This window comes from Geotrypetes seraphini, chromosome 5, assembly GCF_902459505.1.
Source record: "Geotrypetes seraphini chromosome 5, aGeoSer1.1, whole genome shotgun sequence".
In the NCBI taxonomy this organism is placed as follows: Eukaryota; Metazoa; Chordata; class Amphibia; order Gymnophiona; family Dermophiidae; genus Geotrypetes; species Geotrypetes seraphini.
Window position 1 is genome coordinate 184,777,282 of NC_047088.1, and position 24,073 is coordinate 184,801,354.

The window sequence follows — 24,073 nt, forward strand, 5'->3', positions numbered from 1 at the left end:
AGCACCTCTCACCCTCGCAACGCCACTGAGTATAACTGATCTAACAATGCAATCTAAAAGATATTACCTGTAGCACAATCTGTTGTGATTCACCACTGTTGTAAAAATTTCTTCTTTTTTTTTCAGCACATGAACTCTGATCTGTTTTCTCGCTGATTCGTCATGGCATGAACCACAGCCTGCAAACACCCCAGAAGCAGGAGGGACTAGGCTGATCAAATAAACAGGAAGTTCTAAAGTTTCTCTCCTTGCTAATCACTTTCACTGGGCTGGGAAAAGACTTTTTCTTCCTTTAGCTGCTGCCAGGGTGCCTGCAAATCTCATGTAAATTACATTAGCTCCAGCGATTCTAGCAGGATCGTTCTTGTTTTCTCCTGTTTTTTCCCCATTCAATAGCGCTGGGAAAGGAACGCCTAAATCGAGGGAACAAGGAATTGCTAGTGCTCGGGACATAATCTTTTTGCTTCGTTTTTCACAGAAGTTTTGACTGGTAAGTATATTAAAACTTTCAATGAAATTCTATAAGCAAATAACGTACAAGCTGCATTTTTCTAACGTGAACTCTCAAGAAAACAGAGAGAATTCTTTAATGAACTGAAAGATATATTTCAAATCGTATAATATTTGTATATATTTTTTTATTGTGTAGGTTAGAGCATTTCAGACAGATTTGTGTTCAGTTACTGACTGCAAATATTCCTACTGCCTCTGGTCATCTTGGGCTAGATTCACAAAGTAAACTGATCGTGTACCGATCGGTTTGCGACCCCTTTGCGACCTGATTTCCCTCTGGCCCGATTCACTTACCTCTCTGCGAGCCACTGACTAAACTAACCTCAGATATAACATAACATGACACGACATGACATAACACTTTATTTCTATCCCTCAAACACTTTACAGTTCTATGCGGTTCACATTTTAAAAACTGTACATTTACAATGAAGTACATATTTATGCTGGGCTGTACTAAACCGCAGAAGAGCTTCTTACCGCAGGCCAGCAAAGTAAATACTCTGAAAACTCGTAGGAACTGAATGAGTGTCGGAGCATTTACCTCACCGGCCCGCGGTAAGAAGCTATTTCACAGTTTAATAAAAGGAGCCCTTAAACAGTACATGTTAACATTCAATCAGTCATTCCCAAAAAACTGTCTAAATAAATAGGTTTTCAAAAGTGTCCTATAATATTGATAGGACTATGAAACCCATATCAGGGGACCAAGTTTTCCTTCCCACTTAGCCGCCTGATAGGATAGCATCTTTTCCACATAATCCAGTCACTCCCTTCCAACCATATGTATTGTAACATACACTAAACTAGATCCACTCTATTTGTGAAATAAGATGGAAATAACTGTATGTTAACTTAAACTGGCCAAATTGTATGCTAAACTTAACTCTGTATATCTAATGTTACTGCACACATGTAAATTCATAATTTGTTTGTCTATGCATTATGGGGCTCATAATCAAAACAAAAAAAACGTCTAAAAAGTGGCCTAAATGGGTACTTGGACGATCAAAAAGCCTGATCGTCCAAGTACCTATAACCAAAGCTGGTTTTAGACGTATCTAAAGCCAGCTTAGGCCTTTCCCCTGCCTCTGAATGCATAGAGCAAAAAGAGGTGTTTTTATAAGAGGGGAAAGGGTGGGAGGTGGGCGGGAGGTAGACTGACCTACACTTAGTCGTACAGCAGGTATAACCAAACCTTTTGATAGGTTGCCTAGTCGGCACTTATACGTTTTGACTTAGACCAAGTCAAAACAGCTCCGGCAACCTGCCTACCCCTCCAGCAATGATCATGGCAGGAGAGATGGCTCATCTCTCCTGCCATGATAGCGATCGCCCCCCCCACACACACACACACCGAACCATGGCACTTCGGGGTGAGGATTGCGGCAGGGGTGGAATTGGTTGAGCTTATGGGGTTGGGGGAAAGTGGTCGCAGCTTTGGGTGGGGAGGAAAATGGAATTTGGCCCAGTTGGATCTGGGAGATGAACAGTTAATAAATAAATAAATGTAATACTCATAGGTGACACCGCTGCCTGGCATCACTGTGGGTCATGTTTGGGGGAATTCCTAATACAGAGAATTAAAATAATCAAGTTGAGGGAGTATAATAGCCTGAAATTCTTGGGACTAAAAGATGACCTAATAGAACAATTTCTCTTAGGAGTTCTTTTTCAAAGCTGCAGTAAAAAAATGGCCTCTGCACACTCTCATGAAAGTCTTTCCTGAATGCTAAGGCCATTCTTACTGGTGCTGGAAAATGGCTTATTTTTTATTATCCAAATTAATGGCCATTTCCTGAAATTAGCACATGAAACCACATCAGCACCTATTTTGTAGCACAGAATATACACTCTCCACTCCTCCCAGATGTGCCCCTTCCCAGAAAAATGTAAAAAAATGTTTTTTTTAGCACATGGTATGCATGCATGCATTTGTAACTTACCGCGGGACGCCATTGTAAGCCCTTTTAAGCTGCGGTAAGCGTGCCCTGGTGCTTACCGCTGCTTAGTAAAAGGAGCCCTTAATTTTTAGAATAGTCTTCTTTTGAAGATGAGATGTGATGCAATATATTAGTGCTTAAGATAGCATGGCTAAGTACACAAAGCATGTAATGTGAGTTAAAACTTAAATGAGCTCAGAACTATGCTATAAGTTTAAATTTATGATCCCTATCACTTGCCTGTTTAAACCATTCATACCACATTTCCTGCATTGTCAATTGCAATGAGTCATTCATAAGGTCATTCAAATATATCTTTGACAACATTTACCAAAGTTGCCAGTTTTCATCGATGTGTAAAATGCCAACTTTTGTTATCGCTCTCATTCAAATACAAGTCACTTCCGTGCCTGTCAAGTAATCCCCCCTTCCAAAGCTTTGCTATGGAAACCAGTCTAATAACAAAGTACAGTAGAAAAGTTGAATTCAATGCAAAGAGCTGAGTGCTGAATGCTTTAAGAAAAGCTGGTTCTGTGGTTAAAACAGTCACAATATATATATATATATATATATATATATTTTTTTTTTTTTTTTGGGGGGGTATCTATTGGGTATAGGGACACATTATTTTGGTTCAGGGCACAGTGTTTGGCCTTTGAGTGATATGTTGAAGAGAGTTTTGAGCCTATTATGTACATGAAGCTTAAAAACATCTCTTTGCTGAGAAGCAGTAGATACCGCACTTATAAGAAGTGTCATGCGGTATTATTTAGCAATTTATTTTTATTTTTTTTATCAAGAAAAGTTCAACTCAGTACTTTTTTTGTTTACCTCATTGGAAGATATCTCATGATGATCAGGTTTCACTGAATTTCAGTTTTCATAAAAGGTGATATTAAGGGAGCTTTAAAGCCTTCCCTCTGACCCATCCCGAACTTGTGGAGCAGGAAGTTACACTATGAGGATGGAATGGGACAGGTCACTGGAAAAGCTCTGCAACAGGCAGAAGGCAATTTATCGTATTTTCTGCTCCATAAGTGGGTGGAAATATTTGTGCGTCTTATGAAGTGAAGATACAAAATTGGTACCCCCCATACAGTTGTACAACTCCCCCCCCCCCCCCCCACAGCTGCACCACCTTTCAGAACACTGCCCGCCCGCCACTGCTGCAGGACCACCTTTTTAAAACAAACGCCCCACCCGCTGCCGCCACAGCTGTCCCTTTTTCAAGCAGCCTGGTGGTCCTGTACCTTTTTTTAAAAAAACCCGTACCTTTTAAAATTCTTCCTTCTCTCCCTCGACGGCTCCATCCTATTTCAGGGCAGCAGATGCACGAGTCAGGAGCGCGGAGGTCAGGACTAAGCTTTCCGTGCTTCCGCTTGAGCCTGTGCCGCTTTTTGAATAGCTGGCAGCAGTTCTCATGGGACTCGTGAGAACTGCCAGCAGCCATTCAGAAAACAGCACAGGGCCAGGAGGGAATGCGGAAAGGTCGCGCTTACCTCCGCACCCCTGACTTGTGCGACTGCTGCCCTGAAATAGTACGGAGCCGTCGAGGGAGAGAAGGAAGAAATTTAAAAGGTATGGGGTTTAAAAAAAAAGGTACAGGAGGGCTGGCTTTGAGGACTGGCATGGCCATGTCTGCCATGTCTTTAGCCATAAGGGCAAATACCTGATAGGCATATTGGACCAAGGCCTCCATCCACTCAGGCCCTGTAAGAGTCCTCCACCCCACACCCCCATTCAAAATCAGGGAATTAGAAGGCCCTGTTCCCCCTACCATACCACCAAAGAAGTGCCCTACACACTGTGCTCTGCAAAATGGGAGAATGGTGGCAACATGCCTGCCGGTCTCATCAAAACTACCACATCCATGGGACTCAAGGCAGGCTCAGGAAGTAGATCAGGAACTCCATGATCCCCCTTCTGGGGGCTCCCCAGACACGATTCCCAGTAATACCAAGGCTGGGTCATTTCATTCCAGGTAGAGTGAGCCAGTAGTCGTGCTAAGAACAGTATCTGCCAACATGCCTGCTTGCCCACTCCACCCTATACACCCCTTCCACCCCACAATTCAGTTCTAGTTACCACTCACTGTGATCCCCATCTAGGACTCTTCTCTGGTATGTGCTTTATTTTTTCTTTCAATGTTTTTCATCTAAAAAAAAACCAGAGGGATAAAGGCAGGTCAAATTAAAACTGTATTCCCCCACCTTTTCTTTTTTCTGTGTTATACTATAGGAGAATCTGGGGGTAGGGGCATGAGTACCTGACCACTAGGCCTGCCTGCCCTGTGTCCTGTCCCGGCCTACCACTAGACCACCAGAGGGGGGACAGGGTACAGAGCCTGGCAAGGAGAATTTGGATCAGAATGTTTTTTTTTCTTGTTTTCCTCTAAATCAAGGGTGCATCTTATGGTCAGGTGCGTCCTATGGAGTGAAAAATATAGTAAGTATAGGTGCCATTGCTGGGGATTGAGAGAAGACAAGATTTAAAGTAGACTGAGGAAGGAATGGGGAGATGACTGAGAGTGGGGAAGTTGTTGAACCACAGGATGGGAGAGGAATGGGAGCAGAAATGCTGCACTGTGCATGGGCTGGTGGGGGAGGGACAGAAGGAAGGAGAGAAATAATGGACCTAGAGACTAGAGGTAGAAGGGAGGGATAGAGATGCTGTTTACCTTCGGGAGAGATATAATTGACCTGGGGATGGAAAAGGAGAGGGAAGAGATGTTGCACCTGGGGGCAGAGGAGAATTAGGGAGGGAAGAAAGAGAGCTAATGGACCTGGGACTGGGTGGGGAGAGGGGAGGGGAATGAGGAAAGAAAGGGATGTTGGACTCAAAGCAGCAAAGGAGATGGAGGAAGGGAAGAAAAAGAAAGGGTAGATGGGAGGGAAGAAGAGATGCTAGGAGTAGATGGGAGGGAAGAAGGATGGGAGGGCAGGAGGAGTGGATGGGAGGGCAGGAGAGATGCTGGACAATGAGAGGGAAGGCAGGAGGGAGGAAGGGAAGATGTTGAACCTGGGACAGGAGAAAAGGAGATGTTGTTCCTTTTATTACATTATTAATTGCAATAATTTTTTTTAATCAAAATGAAGCTTTACCCGAGGGGGGGGGGGTATTTATAGCCCATATTTTTCCTCTGTGGGGTTGTTGTGGGGCAGTGTTTATAGTCCAAACCAGCTCTCAACAGTGACATCTAATGGTTGTATATAAGATGGAAGCCACCTCAATTAATTGGGAAATCAAATAAAAAAACACCATTCACTTTCAAATATCATAAATTCAATGCTGGACTTGATTTTGTTATTATACATAAACATAAACTTAAAATAAAAACTAATTAAAGTTATTTGTGCAATGTGCTCCTCTGCCTAGGTCATAAACAGTGATAGGACCATAAATTGAAGGGAACCATCATCGCAACATTGTGTTCCCCCCATTAGCCAAGGTTAGCAACAATGAAAATGTATCTAGGCTCTAAACAAAACCTTTGTTTTGATGATATGAATATAACATATAACACCTGGTAACAGTAAGAAGTGATCCTACTGTTATTACAGCACCTCTTTCAGAATGACTTCGTTATTCTATTTAAGGTCCTCAGCGGGCCACCACACACTCAAATCATTTCATAGTGTGGGGCTTTATGCTCCCATTCGTCACTGGACCCATTTATATAACTATAATTTTTGTTGAAAAAGTTTTTTAATTATAATATATAGATACTAAAAGTACTTAGCTTATGGTTTTGACGCTAGCCGGGAGGGTTCAGAAACATGGGCGAAACATGTTGGTGGCTGATGTTTCTGAACCCTCCCGGCTAGCGTCAAAACCATAAGCTAAGTACTTTTAGTATCTATATATTATAATTAAAAAACTTTTTCAACAAAAATTATAGTTATATAAACGGGTCCAGTGACGAATGGGAGCATAAAGCCCCACACTATGAAATGATTTGAGTGTGTGGTGGCCCGCTGAGGACCTTAAATAGAATAATGAAGTCATTCTGAAAGAGGTGCTGTAATAGCAGTAGGATCACTTCTTACTGTTACCAGGTGTTATATGTATACATTCTTCTTTCAAAAAGTGGTGATTTCAGTGCCTAGAGTTTCATTTTATGAATATAACATAGTCACTTATCTGAAAAACTTAGCATCCTGAATTTTTGCAACATGTCATATATAATCCAATTCTGGTCCAATATATTACATGGGTCCCCAAATGCGAAGTGATGAATAAAAAATCCAATATATATTTTCCAATGATTGGCTTGTATATCTGCTCTCCTACTCAAGCTGAGTTTCACTGAACTTCGTCAGGGAGAACAAAACTAAAATTGGAAGAGCTGTGATAAAATTTACCAATTAGTACTTCACCCATTTAAATATTTTCTCTATAAACTTTACTTAAATAATAAAGCGCCTGAATTCTTAAATCATAAACCTGAATGGCTGCGTACCATGTTCAGGCCCTACAAAAGAACAGTTCCAATGCATATAGGAAAGATAGTAATCACATGATTCACTTAAGGCCAACCGTTATCTTTCATCACCTAATTTGCCACTCGCTAAAGAACTTATTTGACTGCCATTCAATTTCATGGTCAAGGCCGAAAGTAACAACCGTGTTCCATTGATAAATTAATTTCTGCTCTTTGTTTAACAATATCCGGGAAATGTCACCTCCGTTCTGCAATTGAACCTTCAACAGGTAATGGCCATTATCTGAAATTAACAAACAATATCACCACAAATCATAATTGTTTTAGCGAGTGGCCTGCCCGCACCCAGTGGTCTGTTAATGGAGCCTCCATCTTATTGGTTCTGATTGTACACAGGTGTTCCAGCATTCATAACTTGATGGATCGTTGAGTCTGACAATGTAATACAAATCACAATGCCAAATGATACAATATACCACCTCCACTGATATGAAAGTTGTATGTTGGTGTTAACTAAACTTGCGGTTAGTATGAGGGACATCCACTGCTGTGGTTGGTAAAGCCAAGTTACAAAATGAACACTGGCCACAAGCAAAGTGGCCCGGGTTATCATCTGTAATGCATTTAGGAGCCTTAAACATTTTCCCCAAATTACAACCACTGGTGTAAGCAAATTTTGGTAATTCCTGCAATTGGGAATGTATACTAAGGACATGCCAATATTTTCTAATTACTTGAGGAACTACTGTGGAATTAGGAATTCTAATTACTTGTTGAACTACTGTGGAAAAATAAGGGAGTATGCATACCATAGAGGTCTGATCCTTTCCTCTGATGTTATCAATTTGTGTAGCATACTATTGCACGTGTATAGCGTGCTCTTCTGTAAGCCTTCTTAACTATGTGACCCGGATATCCCCGTTGTATGAACCTATTAGACAATGCCTATGCATGAATCTTAAATTTATCCAGCTCTCAAAAATTGTCCTAAGGGTATTCTGTCTCTAAGGTTTTTTGAATGCAAGCTTTTATATTGAAGGAGGGAGTTGCAATCAATTTCTTTCCTAAATAAATCAGTAGAAAACCCATTGGTTGAAATAATCACTGAGATGCAGTGGCGTACCTAGGGTATGTGGCACCCGGGGCCCATCATTTTTTGACACCCCCCCCCCCTCAAGTAAAATTTTTTTTTTTTTTTTTTTTTGCAATAACCATGAAATGGAATAAATGGTCAGAATAGAAACAGGCAGTGAAAATTTTCTTTTATTGAACCTCATTTATGTAACCATTATTCCAAACATAACATAACATAAATTATGTCTGAATTGTCATGACATCAGAAGTACATATGGAGTAGTTGCAGGTGATGCTTGGGACAGTTCTGATTATGTTAGTTTGGTTTTATGTGTTTTTTGAATAGAAGGGTTTTTATTTCTTTTTTTAAGGTTTTGTAGTTTGTGGTCGAGGTCAATAGGTTGTAGAGTTGGGGGTCAAGTGTTGCAGCTCGAATGGCTAGGAGGTTGTCGAACAGTTTTTTTCTTTTGACGTTTTTGGTTGGAGGGTGTGTGAATGGTGCGTGAGTTCTCCTATGTCTGTTTGAAGTGGATTGAATTATTTAGCTGAAGAAATTAGTTACCCCCCCATTCCACACACATTAATTCTCTTCCATTTTTGTTTCCATTATAAAAAAACACTGATAAGTTCCCAGGAAAAAAATACATTAAAATAAGAAGTGAAAACAAAGGCCCCTACAGATGAGAACATAACATAAGAATAGCCTAACTGGGTCACACCAATGGTCCATCATGCCCAGTAGCCCATTCTCATGGTAGCCAATAGTGCTGCCCGATTCAGAGAAAAATATTTCATTCGATTCGATTCACCCTGTTGAATCGATATTTCGATTAGATTCACTGTTAATGACACCGCCTTTTAAGTTTAAACAAAGTATAACAATAAATTTCACAACAACAATAAATTTCACAAAGTACTTAAAAAAAAAAAATCACATTTTTCCATAAAAGCAGTTCTGGAGACATTTGCTTGAACAGTCTTTTTTCCCAGTCCATAAGCAAGCAATATGAAAAAGATTTCCTTAATTATCTACTCAAACATTTTTGCTATTTACTTTCATTGTACCTAGACTATTATTCAGTAGAAAAAATTTAGTTTGTTCAATCAAGCAGAACATTCACTCATAGAAGTCCAATGTCCACACAGGATTTGATTGAACAAACCAAATTTTTTCTACTGAATAATAGTTTAGGTATACTGAATAGCAAAAATGTTAAAGCCACACAGAAAAGCAGTAAAAGTCAATAGGTTCTCCAAGTGGGAACAACCTGATGTCTCAGCACTTGAGGAAAAGACCACGTAATAATGTTTATAAGATAAATCATATAAATGATTATACTGAAGCAGGGTGTCCTCAGCGTGAGAGGTAAGCGAGAGGAGAGAATTCTCCAGTGCTTTACACAATAAGGCTCCTCTGCCTGCAGTGCACACCATCATAGGACACCTCAGGTGTGCTCAAATTAATCAATGTGATAAATTAAACAGTGATAAACAATTGGTCAATCACAAGAGTGCAAGATCAAACAGGTTGTTCCCACTCAGAGAACCTATTGACTTTACTGCTTTTCTGTGTGAGTAGATAATTAAGCAAATTTCTGATAGCCTACAGAACTGATTCTCACCTTCCATCCCCAGCCCCCAAGACTTACCAGACCCCCCCTGCCGATGCATTTACTTACTGCCTGAACTGGATATTAAATCGTGGGGAAGAGAGGAGAAATGCGGGGAAAGAGCCAGCCAAAACTAGTATTTGTTGCTGCTGAGTGCACCAATCCAGGGCAAGCAGACGCTTCCCCCATGTCTTAATAACAGACAATGGACTTTTCCTCCAGGAATTTGTCCAAACCTTTCTTAAAACCAGCTACGCTATCTACTTTTAACATAACTTCTGGCCACTTCATTTTTAAGCTTAGATCTTTCCTTCCAAACAGAGACCTTGCTAGATGTCAAATACAGCACAAGGTAACTTCACATGGACTTAACTGTGCAGGAAATGAATCTCCTCATACACCCACCATATAGTGCAAAAATGTGCAAAGGTCTGTTTTTTTCTTTCGATCACTACATAGCCTAATGCCACACAAGCAGCGCTGTTACAAACATATTCTGAAGGTCAATGCTAAGGTTGACAAAGTTTCCTTCCTTGGACCAGAAGGAGATACTGACAAACCACTGGAAGAGATTCTAAAACAACTACCCAGAAATAACACCCAAAGACCCACTCAGTGTGTGAACCAGTTGAGTGGAGTGGACTAACTGGGGGTGGAAATGGGCCCAGAGTTTGCTCAGCAGAATTTCCCAGACTACCTCTTCCTCTCAACACACTGACATGCTACCACCACCACCAACACTAGGAACACCTCACCGAGTATGCCAGCAATGCTTATAAACTTTATAAAACACATTATTATATTTTCTTATAAAGCATATATTTTAACTGAACTCAGCCTTGCCATTCACAAAAATAGAAAAGTTCCCATTTCAAGCTGTCTCATGTACACTTTTCAAATCTAACATATTGTAATCACAAAACAGAAAATAAAATTATTTTTTTCTACCTTTTGTTCTCTGATCAATATTCAAATCTTGTTGGTCCCAGGCTCTTGTTGTCTTGCTTGCCAGGGTCTCCTTTCTCCGTGCTAACCATCCGTCTGCCATCTCTGTTCTCCCCTTCCGTTTCCCTTCCCTCTCCCGGAGATCTGGCATCTTTCCTTTTTTTTGTCTCCATCCACAGATTCACCTTTTCTCAACTCCCCACCACCCCAGGATCCACCATCTCTCCCTTTCTGTTCCCAACTATCCTCCTATCCAGAATCTCTATCCCCCCTCCACACCATCTCCTGTTTCCAAGTTCTCTCCCTTTCTGTTCTTTCCCTCCCTAAATCCCATTATGCACCATCTCTCTCCCACTCCTCTGTTTTTAGACCCATTATTTCTAACCCCCAAAGTCTGGCATATGCACGTATCTTTGAACCCCCCCTTCCCTCTCTCCCTCTGTGTACTTTTACACCAGGACCCCCCGCCCCCGAAGGTCTGTCCCCCCTCCGAAGGGCTACACCCCACCCCTGAAGACCTGCACCCCCCCCGAAGGACTTTACCTCCCACCCGAAGGTCTGTCCCCCTCTGAAGGCCTAAACCCCACCCCTGAAGGCCTGCTCCCTCCCCGAAGGATTGTACCCCCCACCCGAAGGTCTGTCCCCCCCTGAAGGCCTGCACCCATCCCAAAGGCCTGCACCCACCCCGAATGCCTGCACCCACCCCGAAGGCCTGCACCCACCCCGAAGGCCTGCACCCCCGAAGGCCTGTCCCCCCCTTGAAGGCCTGACCCCCCCTTGAAGGCCTGACCCTCCCTTGAAGGCCTGCCTGCTTGTCCCCCCTTGAAGGCCTGTCCCCCCTTAAAGGTCTGCCTGTCCCACCCCCTTGTAGGCCTGTCCCCCCTTAAAGGTCTGCCTGTCCCACCCCCTTGTAGGCCTGTCCCCCCCTTGAAGGCCTGACCCCCCCTTGAAGGCCTGCCTGCTTGTCCCCCCTTGAAGGCCTGTCCCCCCCTTAAAGGTCTGCCTGTCCCACCCCCTTGTAGGCCTGTCCCCCCTTAAAGGTCTGCCTGTCCCACCCCCTTGTAGGCCTGTCCCCCCCTTGAAGGCCTGACCCCCCCCTTGAAGGCCTGCCTGCTTGTCCCCCCCTTGAAGGCCTGTCCCCCCCCTTGAAGGTTGGCACCCCCCCAAAGGCCTGCACCCCCTTGAAGGCCTGTCCCCCCCCCTTGTAGGCCTGTCCCCCCCTTGAAGGCCTGCCTGCTTGTCCCGCCTTGAAGGCCTGTCCCCCCCCTTGAAGGCCTGCACCCCCCCTTGAAGGTTGGCACCCCCCCAAAGGCCTGCACCCCCTTGAAGGCCTGTCCCACCCCCTTGTAGGCCTGTCCCCCCCTTGAAGGCCTGCCTGCCTGTCCCCCCCTTGAAGGCCTGTCCCCTCCCTTGAAGGCCTGCACCCCCTTGAAGGCCTGCACCCCCTTGAAGGTCTGCACCCCCCCCCCCCCGAAGGCCTGCACCCCCCCGAAGGCCTGTCCCCCCCCTTGAAGGCCTGCCTGCCTGTCCCCCCCTTGAAGGCCTGCACCCCCTTGAAGGTCGGCACCCCCCCTGAAGGCATGCACCCCCCCTGAAGGCCTGTCCCCCCTTGAAGGCCTGTCCCCCCCCCTTGTAGGCCTGCACCCCCTTGTAGGCCTGTCCCCCCCCCTTGTAGGCCTGTCCCCCCTTGAAGGCCTGCCTGCCTGTCCCCCCCTTGAAGGCCTGCACCCCCTTGAAGGTCTGCACCCCCCCCGAAGACCTGCACCCCCCCCTTGAAGGCCTGCCTGCCTGCCTGTCACCCCCCTCCCCCTTGAAAGTCTGCCTGCCCGCCCGCCCGCCTCACCCTGAAGGCCTGATGCCCCGACCCACCCCGAAGGACCATTCGCCCCCCTGGCCTCCCCGCACTACCTATGAAGCAGCCGCAGCAGGATCGCGACGTCAGCTATCTTTGCGCTGCTTAGGAGCTGCTTCCTGCGCCGCGGTCCCGCCCCCTCCTCTGACGTCAGAAGAGGGACGGGACCGCGGCGCAGGAAGCAGCGCCCAAGCAGCTGAGGGATTGCTGACGTCGCGATCCTGCTGCGGGCTGCTTCATAGGTGTGCTGGAAGGTCAGTGGGGCGAGCGGTCCTTCGGGTGTGGGGGGGACTGAGCGGCAAGGCCGGGAACACCCCCTCAGGGCTGGTACCCGGGGCGGCCCGCCCCCCCCGCCCCCCCCCTAGGGTACGCCACTGCTGAGATGTCAAGAAATTGTATTTGTGTTTGGTTCCATTTAGTCTCAAATGTTATGTTAGTGTCAACCCTATTAATATATTGTAAAAAAAAAAAACCTCCTGTAACTGAATATGTGTACCCTGCCATATCATTATTACATCATCAATTAATCTTTTCCAAGACAGGATATGGCTTCTATATTGACTAAAATACACATACTTTTGCTCAAATTGAGTCATATAAAGACAAGCCCCCCAGGGGGCCACTGTAGCTCCCTTGGCAACTCCTTTACTTTGTAAGTGACTATATTATATTCATATCATCGAAACAAAGGTTATGTAGTTACATTGTGGCTAACCTTGGCTGATAGTGGGGAACACAATGTTGTGTTGATGGTTCCCTTCAATTTATGGTCCAATTACTGTTTATGACATGGGCAGAGGAGCACTGAGCACATTGCATAAATAACTTTAATTAGCTTATAAATAAGTTTTTATTTTAAGTTTATGTGTAATTGCAAAATCAAGTCCAACATTGAGTATATGATATATGTATATAGGATGGAGACATACCACATTCTAAAAGAACCGTGATTTGTGGCCTTGGACTGTGTGATAATGGCCTGGATGTTTAAAAAAAGAGAGAAAAAGATAAATGTGGGAGCATTGGGTGTGTTGTGGCTTCCATAGTGGAGAGGAACGGGGTGAGGGTGGGGTTATACAACATTAAGGGGCCCTTTTACAAAGGCCCACTTTTACTAAGCGTTTTAGCATGCACTAAGCGTTTTAGCATGCGTATAGCATGCGCTAAATCAACGCATGCGCTAACGTGTCCATAGGATAACATGCACGCATTAGCATTTAGCGCATGGTTAGTTTGCGCTATTTACTGCATGCTAAAAAGCATAACGCACCTTAGTAAAAGAGGGGGGTAAGTTGTGGTAGAAAGTAGTTTTAGTGCATCTTTACATTGGTTGCTCCCATGTGCTAAGGCTATTTTTACCATTGCTGGAAAACAGCTGATTTTCCATTTTTCTGAATAAAGGCCATGTGCTGATGTTGCCATTAGCATGCAACCATTACCAAAAATTACCACCTATTTTGTTGCTAAGGGTTCACATGTTAACTCTGTGCTAATCACTTATGGCCTGATTCTATAAATGGTGCCTAAATCGGTAGGTACCTAGGGAAACAGTGATTGCAATATGATCCGCTTCGATCTGGACGCAGGGGAGAAACATCGGTCCAAAACGACAGCCACGACACTGAACTTCCGAAAAGGGAATTACGAAAGGGATGAGACTCATGGTAGGGAAGAAGATTAAGAAGAGGATAAGCACTGTAAAAATGCTAGAGCAAGCTTGGTCCCTTTTTAAAGGACACAGACACCGAGGTGCAAAATCTATATATACCGGGATAAAAGAGGAAAAAGAACAAAGAACCGGCGTGGCTCACTGTAGAGGTAAAGGAAGCAATCAGAGCAAGAAAACTTCGTTTAAGGAATGGAAAAGGTCAAAAATGAACGAAAACTGGAACAAGCACAAACAACATCAACGCAGGTGCCATAAGGCAGTAAAAGGGGCCAAAGGAGACTATGAGGAAAAAAATAGCCAAGGAGGCGAAGAACTTCAAGCCGTTCTTTCGATATATTAAGGGGAAACGACCCGTGAAGGAAGCGGTGGCACCATTGGATGACCATGGAATAAAGGGAGTAATAAACGAGGACAAAGCAATCGCCGACAAACTGAACACATTTTTTGCGTCTGTATTTACCAAAGAAGATTTACACAGCATACCGGAACCCATCAGGCTATATGCTGGAAACGAAGATGGAAAGCTGACAGGATTGACGGTCAGTCTAGAGGAGGTGTGTAGGCAGACGATAAATCCCCAGGACCGGAAGACTGGAAGGTGGCGAATGTTACGCTGATCTTCAATAAAGGTTCAAGGAGAGATCCGAGAAACTACAGACCGGTGAGTCTGACGTCGGTATCGGGAAAGATGGTAGAGTCGCTGATAAAGGACCGCATCATTGATCACCTTGACAGACACGGGCTGATGAGGACCAGTCAGCACAGTTTTAGCAAAAGCAGATTGTGTTTGACGAACTTGCTGCACAGGGGGATTGTGAAGATCTGCAACATGACATAATCAGGCTTGAGGAACTGGCATCAACATGGCAGATGAGGTTCAACGTGGATAAGTGTAAAGTGATGCATGTAGGTAACAAAAATATCATGCACAAATACAGGATGTCTGGGGCGGTACTTGGAGAGACCTCCCAGGAAAGAGACTTGGGAGTTATGATCTCCAAGTTGATGAAGCTGTTTGCGCAATGTGCGGCGACGCCGAAAAGGATGAACAGAATGCTAGGAATGATAAAGAAGGAGATCACGAACAGAAGGTTATCATGCCACTGTATTGGGCCATCGTGCGCCCTCATTTTGAGTACTGCATCCAGCACTGGTCGCCGTACATGAAGAAGGATATGGTAGTACTCGAAAGGGTCCAGAGAAGAGTGACTAAGATGGTTAAGGGGCTGGAGGAGTTGCCTTACAGTGAAAGATTAGAGAAACTGGGCCTTTTCTTCCTCGAACAGAGGAGATTGAGAGGGGACATGATCAAAACATTCAAGGTACTGAAGGGAATAGACTTAGTAATAATAATAATAATAACTTTATTCTTCTATACCACCATAGCTATGAGACTTCTAGGCAGTTCACATTGAACCGCCTAGATAAGGACAGGGTGTTCACCCTGTCCAAGATAGGGAGAACGAGAGGACACTCTCTAAAACTGAAAGGGGATAGATTCCGCACGAACATAAGGAAGTTCTTCTTCACCCAGAGAGTGGTAGAAAACTGGAACACTCTTCCGGAGTCTGTCATAGAGGAAAACACCCTCCAGGGATTCAAGACAAAGTTAAACAAGTTCATAATGAACAGGAATGTACGCAGGTAGGGTTAGTCTCAGTTAGGGTGCTGGTCTTTGACGAGAGGGCCGCCGCGTGAGCGGACTGCTGGGCATGATGGACCAGTGGTCTGACCCAGCAGCATCAGTTCTTATGTTCTTATGTAAATGGTGCCATTTCACTTAAATTTAGGCCAAACAAAAAGAGGCACTGGAGATGTCAAATCGAACCAGGTGGTCAATGTTCCTTTATTAACAGTTTGTATCAAGGTTAAAAAACAAGCTAAATGCCCGAAGGCGGAGTCCCGACTAGGATCCGAGTTTTGGCAAAAACATCTCCTTCCTCAGGGGACAATTGTAAATGTGTCATTTTTTTAACCTTGATACAAACTGTTAATAAAGGAATATTGAAAACCTGGTTGGATTTGACATCTCCAGTGCCTCTTTTTATTTGGATTTTGTTTGTTTCGAGGTTTGGTACCTTCTTTTCCCTTTCCTATACTTAAATTTAGGCACCATTTATAGAATTGTGCCTACCAGGGTCTAAATTGAGTTAGGTGCTCTTAATGTTAGATGCTGGTATATATTAGACCAGGGTTTTCCCTGGTCTCTATAACTTTCCATGCCCAAACGCCACCCCTAACCATGCCTGCTTGTCATGTAGATGCTGGTAGGTGCCAGAAGATGCCTCTATTTAGGCACTGGTAGATGCCTTGCCAAATTCTGCATGGACGTTGGCTAGGTGCCTAGCCTAGGTACCATTTATAGAATCAGGACCTTAACGCATGGCAGTGTCGATACATTACGTGGTTATCACAGAAACACCCACTCTCTGCCTCCCAGACATGCTCCCTCCTAGTTTCTTTTTAAATTTTAGCATACTTTTTCCATGTGCACATTTGGAACTTACCACGGAATGCCTCAGCTCTTTTAAACTGCGGTAAGCACATGCTAATGCAGTGGTCTCAAACTCGCGGCATGGGGGCCACATGTGGCCCACCAGGTACTATTTTGAGGCCCTCAGTATGTTTATCTTAATTACAAAAGATAAAATAAAACAATTCCTTGATCGTATGTCTCTTTAGCTATAAATTACAATATTATTATTAAGACAGCCAAAAGGAAAGATTTATTAACTATAGAGTATTACCTCATACAAAACTGTCAATTCTATAATAAGACATTAACTATATTTTTCTGATACCCTCCAAATACCTCCAAATCCAAAATGTGGCCCTGCAAAGGGTTTGAGTTTGAGACCACTGGCCTATAGGAAGAGGAGATGCAAATGTTAAAAACCTTAGCAAATAGGAAGAGGAGGAGATAGTGGATGCCGTGGATGGGCAGATTGAATTTGTCATTTGGCCTTTATCTGCCATCATGTTTCTATGTTTCTATAATCATAAAGTTCTATGACCTCACAATGCAGGTGTAAAGAGCCTTAGCCAATAGGGAGAGGAAATGCAAATGTTAAGAGCCTTAGCCAATAGGGAGAGGAGGAGATAGTGGATGCTCTGGATGAGCCATTTGGCCTTTATCTGCCATCATAAAGTTCTATGACATCATAATGCAGGTGTAAAGAGCCTTAGCCTATAGCGGTGGTCTCAAACTCCTGGCCCGCCAGGTACTATTTTGAGGCCCTCGGTATGTTTATCATAATCACAAAAGTAAAATAAAACCGTTTCTTGATCATATGTCTCTTTAGCTATAAATTACAATATTATTATTAAGACTTAGCCAAAAGGAAAGTTTTATAAACTATAAAGAGTTTTACCTCATGCAAAATTGTCATTTCTTTAATAAGACATTAACTATTTTTTTCTGAGGCCCTCCAAGTACCTACAAATCCAAAATGTGGCCCTGCAAAGGGTTTGAGTTTGAGACCACTGTGCTAATGCTTATTGCAGCTTAGTAAAAGGAACCCTAAATCAAGAATATCTTGATAAAATATTCCTTATTACAGCTGAAAGTGTGTGGTGGACACCTGGAATGCGCTTCCAGAGGACGTAATAGGGCAGAGTATGGTATTGGGGTTTAAGAAAGGATTGGACAATTTCCTGTTGGAAAGGGGGATAGAAGGATATAAATAGAGGATCACTGCACAGGTCCTGGACCTGTTGGGCCGCCGCGTGAGCAGGCTGCTGGGCACGATGGACCTCAGGTCTGACCCAGCAGAGGCATTGCTTATGTTCTTAACATCAAGAATAAGCAAAAAAAAGAAACAAGTATAAGAAATATTTAATAAAAACCATGCTGCTCCTTGTGACCCTGGGCAGGTCACTTGATCCCCCATTGCCCCAGGTACACTAGAAAGATTGTGAGCCCACCAGGACAGAGAAGGGAAAATGCTTGAACATCTGAATAGATTCATGCAAACTATTCTGTACTTCCCTAGGAGAACAATATAGAAAATTGAATAAATGAAAATAAAAACAAACTTTGGTAATAAAGAGCACAAATAGAATGGGGGATGAGCATTAGTAGCAGTAGTTAAACAGGAGAGCAATTTTTAACTAGATAAGGAAAATTAAAGACATTTGTTATATATATTGGTATTACTATCAAGTAAGATTTTCAAATCTTATTAGAGGTAGAAATAGATATTATCACTGGATTAGGAGGTTTCTGTAGAAAATCTTAGCTTTAGTCTTTACAAAACATTACTACCCCTAGAGGTTGTGGTGGCCATCTCCTTTGAAGAACCACAAGGGCAGGAGTGAGTGGCATTTGGTCCTCACCATGGATCGTTAGACCACCAGGGATGATAGGTAGGCCATGGGAGAGCGGCTGCTAGGCTTGGGGTAGAAGCAGGAGGGTTGATTGGGGGTGCTGAAGTGGGGTTCTGAAGCTGATTGGGGGGCAAGAAAGGGTTCAGACCTTGATATGGGGGGGGGGGGGTCTGAAGAGTAGGCAGTGAGCTTCAGATCACCACTGTCAGCTATGTAGGTCAGTACTGGTATCCATATAACTAACCAGCCAAGTTTAGCATTGCTTTTTATGTTGTCCTAAGTGCCCAGTTAGCTATGCAGCCCTGAATATTACTGGCACCTGAATAACTGGCAGTTGCTCCAGAATTTTACCACCTATAATGCTCTTTTCCTATCCACTTTCAACATGGGCAATTAGTGCCGACATTCAGTGGCATTGCCTGGTTATGTCACTGAATTTTTATCAGTGGCTGGCCCACTGAGCGCAAAACTTAAATTGTTTTGAATATTGGGCCTTATAATAACAGTCCCTTTTACTAGTCCACATTAAATATGGTTTGCCATGTTGTAACTGCTAGCACAGAGCTGTATTAAGGAGATTTGCAGTATTTTTGCAGTTAGCATACAGTAAACCATGCATTAAATGTTTTTCTTGCTAAGGGGCATGCCTTGATGAAGAATGGGCAGATGATTTTTGATTAGCATGTGGCACAGTGGTTAAAGTTACAGCCTCAGCACCCTGAGGTTGTGGGTTCAAATCAATGCTGCTCCTTGTGACCTTTGGCAAGTCACTTACCGTATTTTCACTCATATACCGCGCACCCGTGTAAAACGCGCACACGGGTATAGCGCGCGGGAAACTGTAATTTATGTAAATAAATTTTTATATACCGCACACACCCGTATACCGCGCATGCCGCCCTGACTCTCCTTTCGGCCGCCCTGACTCTCCTCTGGCCACCCCGACTCTCCTTTCGCCCGCCCTGACTCTCTTCTCCCCCTTGAAGTCCTGTCCCCACCCTGAAAGCCTGATGCCCCCCCAACGTCTAATTCACCCCCCTGCAGGACCGCTCGCACCCCCACCCCGAAGGACCGCTCGCACGCACTCGCACCCGCACCCGCACCCCCACCCCGAAGGACCGCTCGCACCCCCACAGCCTCCCGACCTCCCCCATCATGTAGAAGCTCTTACCGTTGTCCTGCTGCTTCCTCTTGGCGGTCCTGGCCCTTCTGTGAGCCTTGCGTCTACGCTACTTCCTCTTCCGGCGGTCCCGCCCTTTCTCTGACGTCAGAGAAAGGGCGGGACCGCCGGAAGAGGAAGCAGCTCAGACGCAGGGCTCACAGAAGGGCCGGGACCACCAAGAGGAAGCAGCAGGACAACTGTAGGAGCTTCTACATGATGGTGGGGGGATTGGGAGGCTGTGGGGGTGCGAGCGGTCCTTCGGGGGGGGTGCGGGTGCGAGTGCGTGCGAGTGGTCCTTCGGGGTGGGGGTGCGAGCGGTCCTGCGGGGGGGTGAATCGGACGTCGGGGGGGGAACTATGTAAAAAAAAAGTTGTAAAACGCGCTCACGCATATAACGTGCAAGGTTATGCACGGTTTGTAAAAATTGTGTATAACGTGCACGTTATATGCGTGAAAATACGGTAATCCCCCCCATGGCCCCAGGTACATTAGATAGATTTGTGAGCCCACTGGGACAGACAGGGGGAAATGCTTGAGTGCCTGATCAAATTCATATAAATCATTCTGAGCTCTCCTGGGGGAACAGTATGGAAAATTGAATAAATAAATAATGTGCAGTTATGATGGGGACACTTACCACTTTGTAAATAGCAGGTACCACACATTATCAAATGACCTGCAAGAGAAATACTGGGAAAACCTTCAACAGGCACGGCATCACATTTGCAGCTCCTGCTTGTTAAAGTCCTTTTCAAGCTGCAGTAACTGCAAATGTTACCGAAGATTACTAAAAAGACCCCTAAATTAGTTCTCCTTATTTTTTTAAAAAAAGTAAAGATGTATTCATGAAAACCTGACAGTTATCTCTAAATTCTTCCCACAGCTGACACCAAACAGTTTTAAAAAAACATTACCTTCCATGATCTACAGTGCCAGTCTAATATCACTATATGAGAGGATTATGTGAAACCACATTCCAATGCTATCCCACAGATGTTTATTATACAGTCTGTTTTATTTCAGATTACTGTGGGAATGTGGTTCACATAATCCTTCTCTCAACACAGTGGGAGCCAGCAAGACTTTAAAATCACTAGAAACTCGATATGTTTAAAAATCCTCAGTAATGAGTCATCTTGAACAGAGTCTTCTAAAGGTAACTTTTTAGTACACCAATGTTCATAGAAAACCTCCATATATTTTTAAAGTGTCAAATGTGTGCAAAGTTCAGTGGCATCCTTGTAATTAAAACTGTAAATAGGGTTGCCAGATTTTCTAATCGGAAAATCTGGACCCCCTAGACCTGCCCCCAGGCCCGCCAGTTCTGCCCATACCCGCCCTGTAACACCCTAATCCTGTCCTAGCCTTGCCCCCTGCTGCCTGCTCTTGTCGGACAGTCCGCGCATGCGTGGATGCCACATGATGATGTGGACCCCTAGGGAGTCTATGGATGGGTTGCAGGGTGTCCATGAAGGTCAGATACATATTAACATTTATATTCACTATATAGCCTGGTACTACTGTTGATTTTTCTCGCGGATAACGAGAGAATAGATGTAGAAGTAGTAATGGTAGTAGAAAAAGTAGTAGCAGGAGATCTATTTTAATTTGCACGTGAGAATTGTATTTCATAATTATAATGAGTGGCCATTACTTTTTGCATAAAAAAGGAGTGTTTCTTTTAAAGAATGTTTAATTTAAAGTTTAATAATACTTTGTGTATGCCATATGTGTATGAGACAATCAAATCTCGATAAATAAAGTTCATTATATTCATTGCATGCAAAATTGTGTTTAAGTGAATATTTCTGGGAACCGGGGTCCATAGCTATCATCAGATTCTTAAAGGGGTCCGTGGCACAAAAAAAGGTTAAGAATCACTGATCTAGACACTCCAATGCCGTGTGCTTAGCACCAGTTCTACAATGACATCTTGGTTTCAAGATTCCATTATAGAATTCTAGTATAAGCCGGCATTGGTGCACTCTCTGCCATATTAATGGCAGACTTAAGTTAGCATACTTAGGTGTGCCATGTGATGCACATAATTTATCACAGAGTCACAAAAACAGTCTAGTTCAACTATTCATGAAGAATATCCTTATTGAGGACCGTAAGGGGTATCAGACAACCCGACAAACAGCATAGTTTGAAGGGAGAACTTCTTCATTTGCCCCTCGGAACCTCCTCCTCCGTTTTATCGTTTTTACTTTACTTATTGCATTATAAGTTATTTTTTGTCAATGTGAATTATCTTATCGTTTCATATGAACATATATAAGGTTACTTAGCTTTCAGCATTTAGCTTAAGATCAATCCCCTGAACGCCAACGCATTTCGGATGTCTTTGTCAAGGCGACATGGGGAGCTGAAAAACCAAGAAACAAATCATTAGGATTAAGGCCTCCGACCAAACTATTAACAGGTTTTTAAAGTTTTTTAATGTTTTAGGACTGCCCAAACCCACCCATTATTCAACATTACTTACATTCATAGCAAACATGCACAGCATACCGCCAACCGGCTAGAAAAGCAAGCCGCGGCGTTCTGACTCTGGGATTTAAATACCCCTCCCAAATGACGACATATCCGGGGACACAAACTACATTACCTCATGACATTTAAAGAGAAAAGAACCTCTTTAAACCAAAGCTACCTCTATACCTATTAAGGAGACAATTTAAACCCTAAAGCTAGACTTAAAGGTCAGCTTGGGCTAACCAGTCCGAAGATTCGTTTAACCCCTTAGGGGACATCGAGTCTAATATGAACATCCACCGGAGCTCACAGCGGTTAAGCCTCCGGACAGTGTTCCCACCCTCCCACCCTACATCAATACGGTCCATAACACGCCATTTGAGATCTTAAACACGCCATTTAAGATCTTAAATGGCGTGTTATGGACCGTATTAATGTAAGATGGGAAGGTGGGAACACTGTCCGGAGGCTTAACCGCTGTGAGCTCCGGTGGATTTTCATATTAGACTAGATGTCCCCTAAGGGGTTAAACGAATCTTCGGACTGGTTAGCCCAAGCTGACCTTTAAGTCTAGCTTTAGGGTTTAATAGGTATAGGTATAGAGGTAGCTTTGGTTTAAAGAGGTTCTTTTCTCTTTAAATGTCATGAGGTAATGTAGTTTGTGTCCCCGGATATGTCGTCATTTGGGAGGGGTATTTAAATCCCAGAGTCAGAACGCCGCGGCTTGCTTTTCTAGCCGGTTGGCGGTATGCTGTGCATGTTTGCTATGAATGTAAGTAATGTTGAATAATGGGTGGGTTTGGGCCGTCCTAAAACATTAAAAAACTTTAAAAACCTGTTAATAGTTTGGTCGGAGGCCTTAACCCTAATGATTTGTTTCTTGGTTTTTCAGCTCCCCATGTCGCCTTGACAAAGACATCCGAAACGCGTTGGCGTTCAGGGGATTGATCTTAAGCTAAATGCTGAAAGCTAAGTAACCTTATATATGTTCATATGAAATGATAAGATAATTCACATTGACAAAAAATAACTTATAATGCAATAAGTAAAGTAAAAACGATAAAACGGAGGAGGAGGTTCCGAGGGGCAAATGAAGAAGTTCTCCCTTCAAACTATGCTGTTTGTCGGGTTGTCTGATACCCCTTACGGTCCTCAATAAGGATATTCTTCATGAATAGTTGAACTAGACTGTTTTTGTGACTCTGTGATTTTTTGGTGTGCAAGACTTTTGAGATTATCTATTAAAGGACTATTTGATTGATTATGGCACATAATTTATAGCATTCTATACACTAGAGGGCCCTTTTACTAAGCTGTGGCAAAAGGTGGCCTTAGTGAGTACTTGCACATTTTTTTCCTGTGGCTTTCAAATACAGGCTTAAAGCCCACTTCTTCAAAGCTGTGTTTTAAGTGCTAAGCTTACCAACTTGCAAAGCACAAAAATCTGTTTGCCATTCCCTCTATAGTCCCTTACCCTCTCTATCTCATTCCCTCTGTAATTCCATAGCTAAACATACATAGATTCAACATTTGTCCTGTATGTCTGCTATAATTAGATCGTAAGCTCTTTTGAGCAGGGACCATCTCTTGCTTGTTTAATGTACAGTGCTGTGTGCATCTGGTAGCGCTATAGAAATAATAAATATTAGCAGTAGCAATACAAAGGCCATTTTTACCTCAGCTGTAAAAATGGCCTTTTCTATTTCTTTTATTAATAGCCAGGCGTAAGAAATTTTTTAGATGTATTAGTGATAGGAAGAAGTGCAAAAGAGGCATTGAGAGACTCAAAGGTGAAGGGGAGAAATATGTAGAAGCTGATAAAGAAAAGGCTGAATTGCTTAACAAATATTTCTGTTCTGTGTTCACGGCTGAAGTGCCGGGAGCGGGACCACAGAAGACAAACATGACTACATTACATTAGTTTCTAATATTCTGCCAATACCTTGAGAATTCACGGGAGCCAGTCAAGAAGCCGCTCAGTGCCGAGCAAGAGCGCCAAAGCGCGCTGCTGCTCATTGCTGCTCAGCGGCAGAAGAAACCAGATCTCGTGGCAGCCACCA

At 43.7% G+C, this 24,073-nt stretch overlaps 1 protein-coding gene across 3 annotated transcripts in view; it reads left to right on the top strand.

The window, feature by feature from the left end:
- Nucleotides 1-237: 237 nt before the first annotated feature.
- The window catches only part of TFPI (tissue factor pathway inhibitor), a 91,113-nt gene continuing 67,277 nt past the window's right edge, over nucleotides 238-24,073 (top strand). The window contains exons 1-2 of one of the 3 annotated variants that reach the window (XM_033946575.1): nucleotides 239-490; nucleotides 20,559-20,691. The gene's annotated coding sequence lies outside the window, so the exon portion shown is untranslated. Of the gene's footprint in view, nucleotides 491-20,558; nucleotides 20,692-24,073 lie in introns of all 3 variants that reach the window. The other 2 variants (XM_033946576.1, XM_033946574.1) reach the window with 2 other exon arrangements.